Source organism: Arachis duranensis, chromosome 1 (genome assembly GCF_000817695.3).
Source record: "Arachis duranensis cultivar V14167 chromosome 1, aradu.V14167.gnm2.J7QH, whole genome shotgun sequence".
Classification (NCBI taxonomy): domain Eukaryota; kingdom Viridiplantae; phylum Streptophyta; class Magnoliopsida; order Fabales; family Fabaceae; genus Arachis; species Arachis duranensis.
Window position 1 is genome coordinate 24211698 of NC_029772.3, and position 7803 is coordinate 24219500.

The 7803-nt window shown below is 38.4% G+C and overlaps 1 non-coding gene across 1 annotated transcript; it reads right to left on the reverse strand.

The window, feature by feature from the left end:
- Positions 1-6383: 6383 nt before the first annotated feature.
- On the reverse strand, positions 6384-6491 carry LOC127742801 (small nucleolar RNA R71). Its single transcript, XR_008004200.1, has one exon. It is a non-coding gene; the product is annotated as a small nucleolar RNA R71 (small nucleolar RNA).
- Positions 6492-7803: the final 1312 nt, after the last annotated feature.

Consider the following 7803-nt stretch of genomic DNA (forward strand, 5'->3'; position numbering starts at 1 on the left):
CTCTTCGAATTTTCAGCCTTGTTTTCGAGTTTCATGAGCAAAAATATTGAGATTTTGGACTCTTTGATGTTATAAGACCCAACTCTCTTGAAGGAGAAGATTAATCTTGTCTCTTTGGATCTTGGGTGTGGTAAGACTCTCAACCCTAGTGTAATTTGTTGTTCTATGATGTTTGGGTATTGAGATGTTGTGTATGGGTATCATGATTGTGGCTTAGGTTGTGTATATGTGAATATTGGAGTTTGATTTGGTGATTTTGGAGAGCTTGAAAGAGGGTTTTGTATGCAAAAATCTGTTCTTAGAGGTGTTGAGACCTTGAGAGCTTGAGGAAAAGTGGTTTGGAAGTGCTCCGGTTGAGCTTGGAAAATCGGCTAAGGTATGGTCTCGGTTTCTCGTATCTAATATGTAATGTGGTAGGAAATACTTAGGCTAGAAGCCCTAAGATAGGCATTGAATTGTTGGTGTTGTTGAATGGTTGATATATATGATGTGGTCATATATGTGATGATGATTATTGATGCCTTGATGGTATGATGTTTGAGAAATATGCATATTGTGATATATGCTTGATGAGAAATTGAGGTTGAATTGTGGGTGACACCATGTTGATGGTGAGTATGATATTGAGTATGTGTAATGATGGTTAATTGAAAGTGGTATCATTGGAAATTGGGATGAGAAAGTATGTATGACATGTTTATGTGTTGTCTCTTAGCCATTTGATTGAGAAGTGTTAAATTAATGAGATGATATTTTGTGAATTGTGGTGAAGTGTTGATGTGTGAGTTGAGGAGGCTTGATATCAATTTTGGTACATTTTGATTGATTTCAAAAAGGGTGAAATTGGCATGTTTTGGTTGATTTTGAAAAGAGTTGAAAATGGCTTGTTTTGAAAATGGCATATTGTGGTTTTGTATGAAAACATGGTTTTTGGGCATACTTTGATGGAACATAACTTGGACTACGGATCTCCATTTTGTACCAGAATTATTTAGAAATGAAATTGGATCCGGGATGTCCATGCCGTTGGAAGAACAGGCGAAAAATGATTTAAAATGAGAAAGTTATGTCTGTCGGAAGATTGGGGGTTGAATCTGTGAATTCTGCAGCTTTTAACCTGGAAAATTTTTAGCAGAATGACCCTCCGCGCGTGGGCGCACATGGCGCGTACGCGTTGTTTTTCAAGATGGCACCATCCATGCGTACGTGTGATGTGCGCGTGCGCGTCGATGTGCTAAAATGGTTGCCCTGGGGCACAAATGTACCCGCGCGTACGCGTGGCTGACGCGTACGCGTCGTTTGGCTATTTTTCAATCCACGCGTCCGCGTGTATGATGCTTGCGCGTCAATGAGCTTTGTGGCCATCCACACGTGCGTGTGGAGTACGCGTACGCGTGGCCCTATTTTCATCCCAAAGTTGATTTTTGAGTTTTAAAAGCCAAATTTCACACTTTTAAGCCTGCGATCTCACCATTTACGTCTTAAATCATTATGATATGCCTAGCAATGAGAAAAGGAGTTAGTGAATGTGGTAACTTGCGAGTGAAGCAAGAAAAAAAATGAATGATCAATGAGGATTAAAGATGATTATGTGAGATGCGGAGGATGGCCGTGGAAGTGCTTGTTATGCCATGAGCCGAAGGGCCGTGATTGTTAATGAATTGGTTGGTTATGGATTTAACCGTGAGTCGGATGGCTAGATTATTGCCGTGTTACGGCGGAGCCATGATTATGGCTAAGAATAAATGCATATATGTTGTTGAATGAATTGTGAATGTTGCACTTCCACTATCGGAGATAAGAGTTTCCATGGGGGAAAGCAGTGGCTAGCCACCACGTGCTCCAAGTTGAGACTGAAGCTCTTTTGACCCTATGTCATCAGGGTAGCCGGGCACTATGAAAGCACCAGATGAGCTCACCCCCATAAATATTCACCAGTGAGGGTGATGGATATGGATCATGATTATGATCAAGTTTATATTGAGTATAACTCGAGTTGGGGAGACACGACAGAGGGACAGTCCAATGGTTAGCTACCAGGACTTGTCGGGTTGGGTATATAACCGACATATGATATCATCAGCCATTAGGGACAGGCATTCATCATATGCATACTATGTGAATTATTTGAGATTGCCTATTTGACTGCATATTACTTGCTATCTGTCTAAATGCCTTATCTGTTCCTACTTGTATATCTCTTGTCTGAAATAACTGTGTTTTCCATATTATACTCCTGCTGGCGGTTGGGAGGTCTGAAGGAATTGGAAAGGGAAGTATTAGTTAGATTGAAGGATCTTTAGTCAGTTTCCACTTATGGTTTAGCTTGTTTATAAGCTTTGATTTTATCTGGAGGAAGTTCTAGGATTGCCTTCGGCTTTCCTCTATTATTACGTGTTATATATGTGGAAGCTGTTACCATGCTGGGAACCTCTGGTTCTCACCCATGCGGATTCTGTGATTTTCAGATGCAGGACGTGAGGCTTCTCACTGAAGTATGTTGGAGACTTCTGGATTAGCGAAGATCCTTTGTTCTCGGGACTCTGTCTTGATTTTATGTTTTCCCTTAGACACTTATTTCTCCATTAAATAATACAAACTGTGATTACTCCTCCTAGAGGGGATTTTTGGAGAATAGATTTTCTGTATTTGTGTCCATTTGGGTTTCCTTGGGGTTTCGTTATTTTATTATATGTATATATTGCTATGCTCGGACCGGTTATCTTCGCAACCGAATTTTGAGTTTTGATATTCCCGTTTTTGACACTCTTTTGTATATATATAATCTTGCGTTGGCTTATCCTTGTTCGTTACATTATCGATCGAAGTGTTGCGCTTTCGAGTTGCGAATTTTGTTTTACCCTTTTTTCTTAAAAAGGCTCCTAGTTATAATCATTTCTCACAATACTATTTGATGAGCGGATAATTTATACGCTTTTTGGCATTGTTTTTAGTATGTTTTTAGTATGTTTTTAGTATGTTTTAGTTAGTTTTTATTATATTTTTATTAGTTTTTAATTAAAATTCAATTTTTTGGACTTTACTATGAGTTTGTGTGTTTTTCTATGATTTCAGATATTTTCTGGCTGAAATTGAGGGACCTGAGCAAAAATCTGATTCAGAGGCTAAAAAGGACTGCAGATGCTGTTGGACTCTGACCTGCCTGCACTCGAAGTAGATTTTCTGGAGTTATAGAAGCACAATTTGCGCACTCTAAATTGCGTTGGAAAGTAGACATCTTGGGCTTTCCAGCAATGTATAATAGTCCATACTTTGCTTGAGATTTGATGGCCCAAACAGGCGTTCCAAGTCAGCTCAAGAATTTTGGCGTAAAACGCACAAGAATGGGAGTTAAATGCCCAAACTGGCACAAAAGCTGGCGTTTAACTCCAAGAAAAGTCTCTACACATGAAAGCTTCAATGCTCAGCCCAAGCACACACCAAGTGGGCTCGGAAGTGGATTTTTATGGCATTTACTCATCTTTGTAAACCCTAAGCTACTAGTTCTTTACAAATAGGACCTTTTGCTATTGTATTTTCATCTTTTGATCACTTTAGATCTTAGGATCATCTTTGGACGTCTAGTTCTTAGATCATGGAGGATGGTACAAGCAAACAAGGCTTGAATGTTTATCTCTTGGATTCCTTAATCAGAATCTTCGTGGTATAAGCTAGAATTGATGGCGGGATTCAAGAGAATCCGGAAGGTCTAAACCTTATCTGTGGTATTCTGAGTAGGATTCAAGGATTGAATGACTGTGACGAGCTTCAAACTCCTGAAGGCTGGGCGTTAGTGACAGACGCAAAAGAATCACTGGATTCTATTCAAACCTGATTGAGAACCGACAGATGATTAGCCGTGCTGTGACAGAGTGCGTTGAACATTTTCACTGAGAGGACGGGATTGTAGCCACTGACAACGGTGATGCCCAACATACAGCTTGCCATGGAAAAGAGTAAGAAGGATTGGATGAAGACAGTAGGAAAGCAGAGAGACGAAAGGGACAGAGCATCTCCATACGCTTATCTAAAATTCTCACCAATGAATTACTTAAGTATCTCTATCTTTATTTTATGCTTTATTCATAAATCATCTATAACCATTTGAATCTGCCTGACTGAGATTTACAAGATGACCATAGCTTGCTTCATACCAACAATCTCCGTGGGATCGACCCTTACTCGCGTAAGGTTTATTACTTGGATGACCCAGTGCACTTGCTGGTTAGTTGTACGAAGTTGTGATTAAGAGTTGAGATTGCAATTGAGCGTACCATGTTGATGGCGCCATTGATGATCACAATTTCGTGCACCAAGTTTTTGGCGCCGTTGCCGGGGATTGTTTGAGTTTGGACAACTGACGGTTCATCTTGTTGTTTAGATTAGGTATTTTTCTTCAGAATTTTTAAGAATGAATTCTAGAGTTTCAAGGTGATATTCTTATCATCATCAAAGCTGATTGATTTTCATCAATTTAGCTCTTGAATGTAATGTCCTACTGAAGCTTGGCTAGCCATGTCTAATTTCTTTAGACTAAAGCTTTAGACTAACATTGCATGATTCCTGGAATTCTTATTAAAAATTTTGAATCTCTTTATTTTCTTTTCATATAATTTTCGAAAAAACCAAAAAAAAAATTACAAAATCATAAAACCCAAAAATATTTCTTGTTGAGTCTAGTGTCTCATTTTAAGTTTGGTGTCAATTGCATGTTTCTATTCTTCTTGCATTTTTCAAATTCAGTCATGTGTCTTCATTGATCTTCAAGTTGTTCTTGATGATTTCCTTACTCTGATCTTTAAATTCTCTTGTCTTGAGTGTTTTGTTGTTTCTCATATGCATTCTCAATTTGTTAGTGTCAATAGTATACAAACTTCTAAGTTTGGTGTCTTGCATGCATTGTTTATTTGATCTTAGTTGCATTTTGACTATTCCTCATTATTAAAAATCCAAAAAATTTTTAATTTGTGTCTTTTCAAGTCAATAATACAGAGAATTGAAGATTCAGAACATACAGCAGAGGAATTACACAGAAAAAGCTGGGCGTTCAAAACGCCCAGTGAGGAAGAAAAACTGGCGTTTAAACGCCAGCCAGGGCACCTGGCTGGGCGTTTAACGCCCAAAAGGGTAGCATTTTGGGCGTTAAACGCCCAGGATGGCACAAGAGGGAAGATTTTGTTTTTAATTCAAATTTTTTCAAGTTTTCATAATTTTTCAAAATCAAATCTTTTTCAAATCATATCTTTTCAATCATATATTTTCAAAATCAATTTCTTTCAATTTTCAAAAATACTTGCTAACAATTAATAATTTGATTCAACATTTCAAGTATGTTGCCTTTTCTGTTGAGAAAGGTTTAATGCTTGAATTATATCTTTTCTTGTTAGCCAAGTCATTAATTTTAAAATTCAAATCTTTTTAAATTGTTTTTCAATCATATCTTTTCAATCATATCTTTTTAAAACCATAACTTTTCAATCATATCTTCTTAATCACATCTTTTTCAAAATAGTTTTCAAATCATATCTTTTTTATTTCCAATTTCAAAATCTTTTTCAAAATCACTTTATTTCTTTCTCAATCTTAGTTTTCGAAAATCAATTACCATTTTTTTCAAAATTTCTTTTAATTAATTCACTTTAATTTTTGAAAATTTCTTCCCCTCTTCTTACATCCTTCTATTTATGGACTAACACTCCTCCTCAATGCACAATTCAAACTCTATCTTTCTAAGTTCAAATTCTTCTACCTCTTCCTTCTATTTTTCTTTTCCTCTGACACCTCAAGAAATCTCTATACTGTGACATAAAGGGTTCCATATTTTCTTATTCTCTTCTCTTTCATATGAGCAGGAGCAAAGACAAAAGCATTCTTGTTGAGGCTGACCCTGAACCTGAAAGGACCTTGAAGCGAAAGCTAAGAGAAGCTAAAGCACAACTCTCTGTAGAGGACCTAACATAAATCTTAAAAGAAGAAGACATGGCAGCCGAAAACAACAACAATGCCAACAATGCAAGGAAGGTGCTGGGTGACTTTACTGCACATACTCCCGACTTCTATGGGAGAAGCATCTCTATCCTTGCCATTGGAGCAAACAACTTTGAGCTTAAGCCTCAATTAGTTTCTCTAATGCAACAGAATTGCAAGTTCCATGGACCTCCATTGGAAGATCCTTATCAGTTTTAGCTGAATTCTTGCAAATCTGTGACACTGTCAAGACCAATGGGGTTGACTCTGAGGTCTACAGACTTATGCTATTCCCTTTTGCTGTAAGAGACAGAGTTAGGATATGGTTGGACTCACAACCTAAAGAAAGCCTAAACTCTTGGGAAAAGCTAGTCAATGCCTTCTTGGCAAAGTTCTTTCCACCTCAAAAATTGAGTAAGCTTAGAGTAGAAGTCCAAACCTTCAGACAGAAGAAAGGTGAATCCCTCTATGAAGCTTGGGAAAGATACAAACAATTGATCAAAAAGTGTCCTTCTGACATGCTTTCTGAATGGAGCATCATAGGTATCTTCTATGATGGTCTGTCTGAACTGTCCAATATGTCATTGGATAGCTCTGCTGGAGGATCTCTTCATCTGAAGAAGACGCCTGCAGAAGCTCAAGAACTCATTGAAATGGTTGCAAATAACCAATTCATATACACTTCTAAAAGGAATCCTGTGAACAATGGGATGAATCAGAAGAAAGGAGTTCTTGAGATTGATACTCTGAATGCCATATTGGCTCAGAACAAAATATTGACTCAGCAAGTCAATATGATTTCTCAAAGTCTATCTGAAATGCAAGTTGCACCAGACAGTACTAAGGACGCTTCATCTGAAAAAGAAGCTTATGATCCTGAGAACCCATCAATGGAAGAGGTGAATTACATGGGAAAACCCTATGGAAACACCTATAATCCTTCATGGAGAAATCATCCAAATCTCTCATGGAAGGATCAACAGAGACCTCAACAAGGTTTCAACAACAATAATGGTGGAAGAAACAGGTTTAGTAATGGCAAGCCTTTTCCATCATCTTCTCAGCAACAGACAGAGAATTCTAAGCAAAGCCACTCTGACTTAGCAACCATGGTCTCTGATCTAATCAAAACCACTCAAAGTTTTATGACTGAAACAAGGTCCTCCATTAGAAACTTGGAGGCACTAGTGGGTCAGCTGAGTAAGAAGGTTACTGAACTCCCTCCTAGTAGTCTTCCAAGCAATACAGAAGAGAATCCAAAAGGAGAGTGTAAGGCCATCAACATGGCCGAATTTGGAGAGGAGGAAGAGGCAGTGATTGCCACTGAGGAAGACCTCAATGGACGTCCACTGGCCTCCAATGAGTTCCCTAATGAGGAACCATGAGAATCTGAGGCTCACACTGAGACCATAGAGATTCCATTAGATTTACTTCTGCCATTTATGAGCTCTGATGAGTATTCTTCCTCTGAAGTGGATGAAGATGTTACTGAAGAGCAAGTTGCTAAGTACCTTGGAGCAATCATGAAACTAAATGACAAGTTATTTGGTAATGAGACTTGGGAGGATGAACCTCCTTTGCTCACCAAAGAACTGGATGACTTGACTAGGCAGAGATTACCTCAAAAGAGACAGGACCCTGGAAAGTTCTCAATACCTTGTACAGTAGGCACCATGACCTTCAAGAAGGCTCTGTGTGACCTAGGGTCAAGCATAAACCTCATGCCTCTCTCTGTAATGGAGAAGCTAGGGATCTTTGAGGTACAAGCTGCAAGAATCTCACTAGAGATGGCAGACAATTCAAGAAAACAAGCTTATGGACTTGTAGAGGATGTTC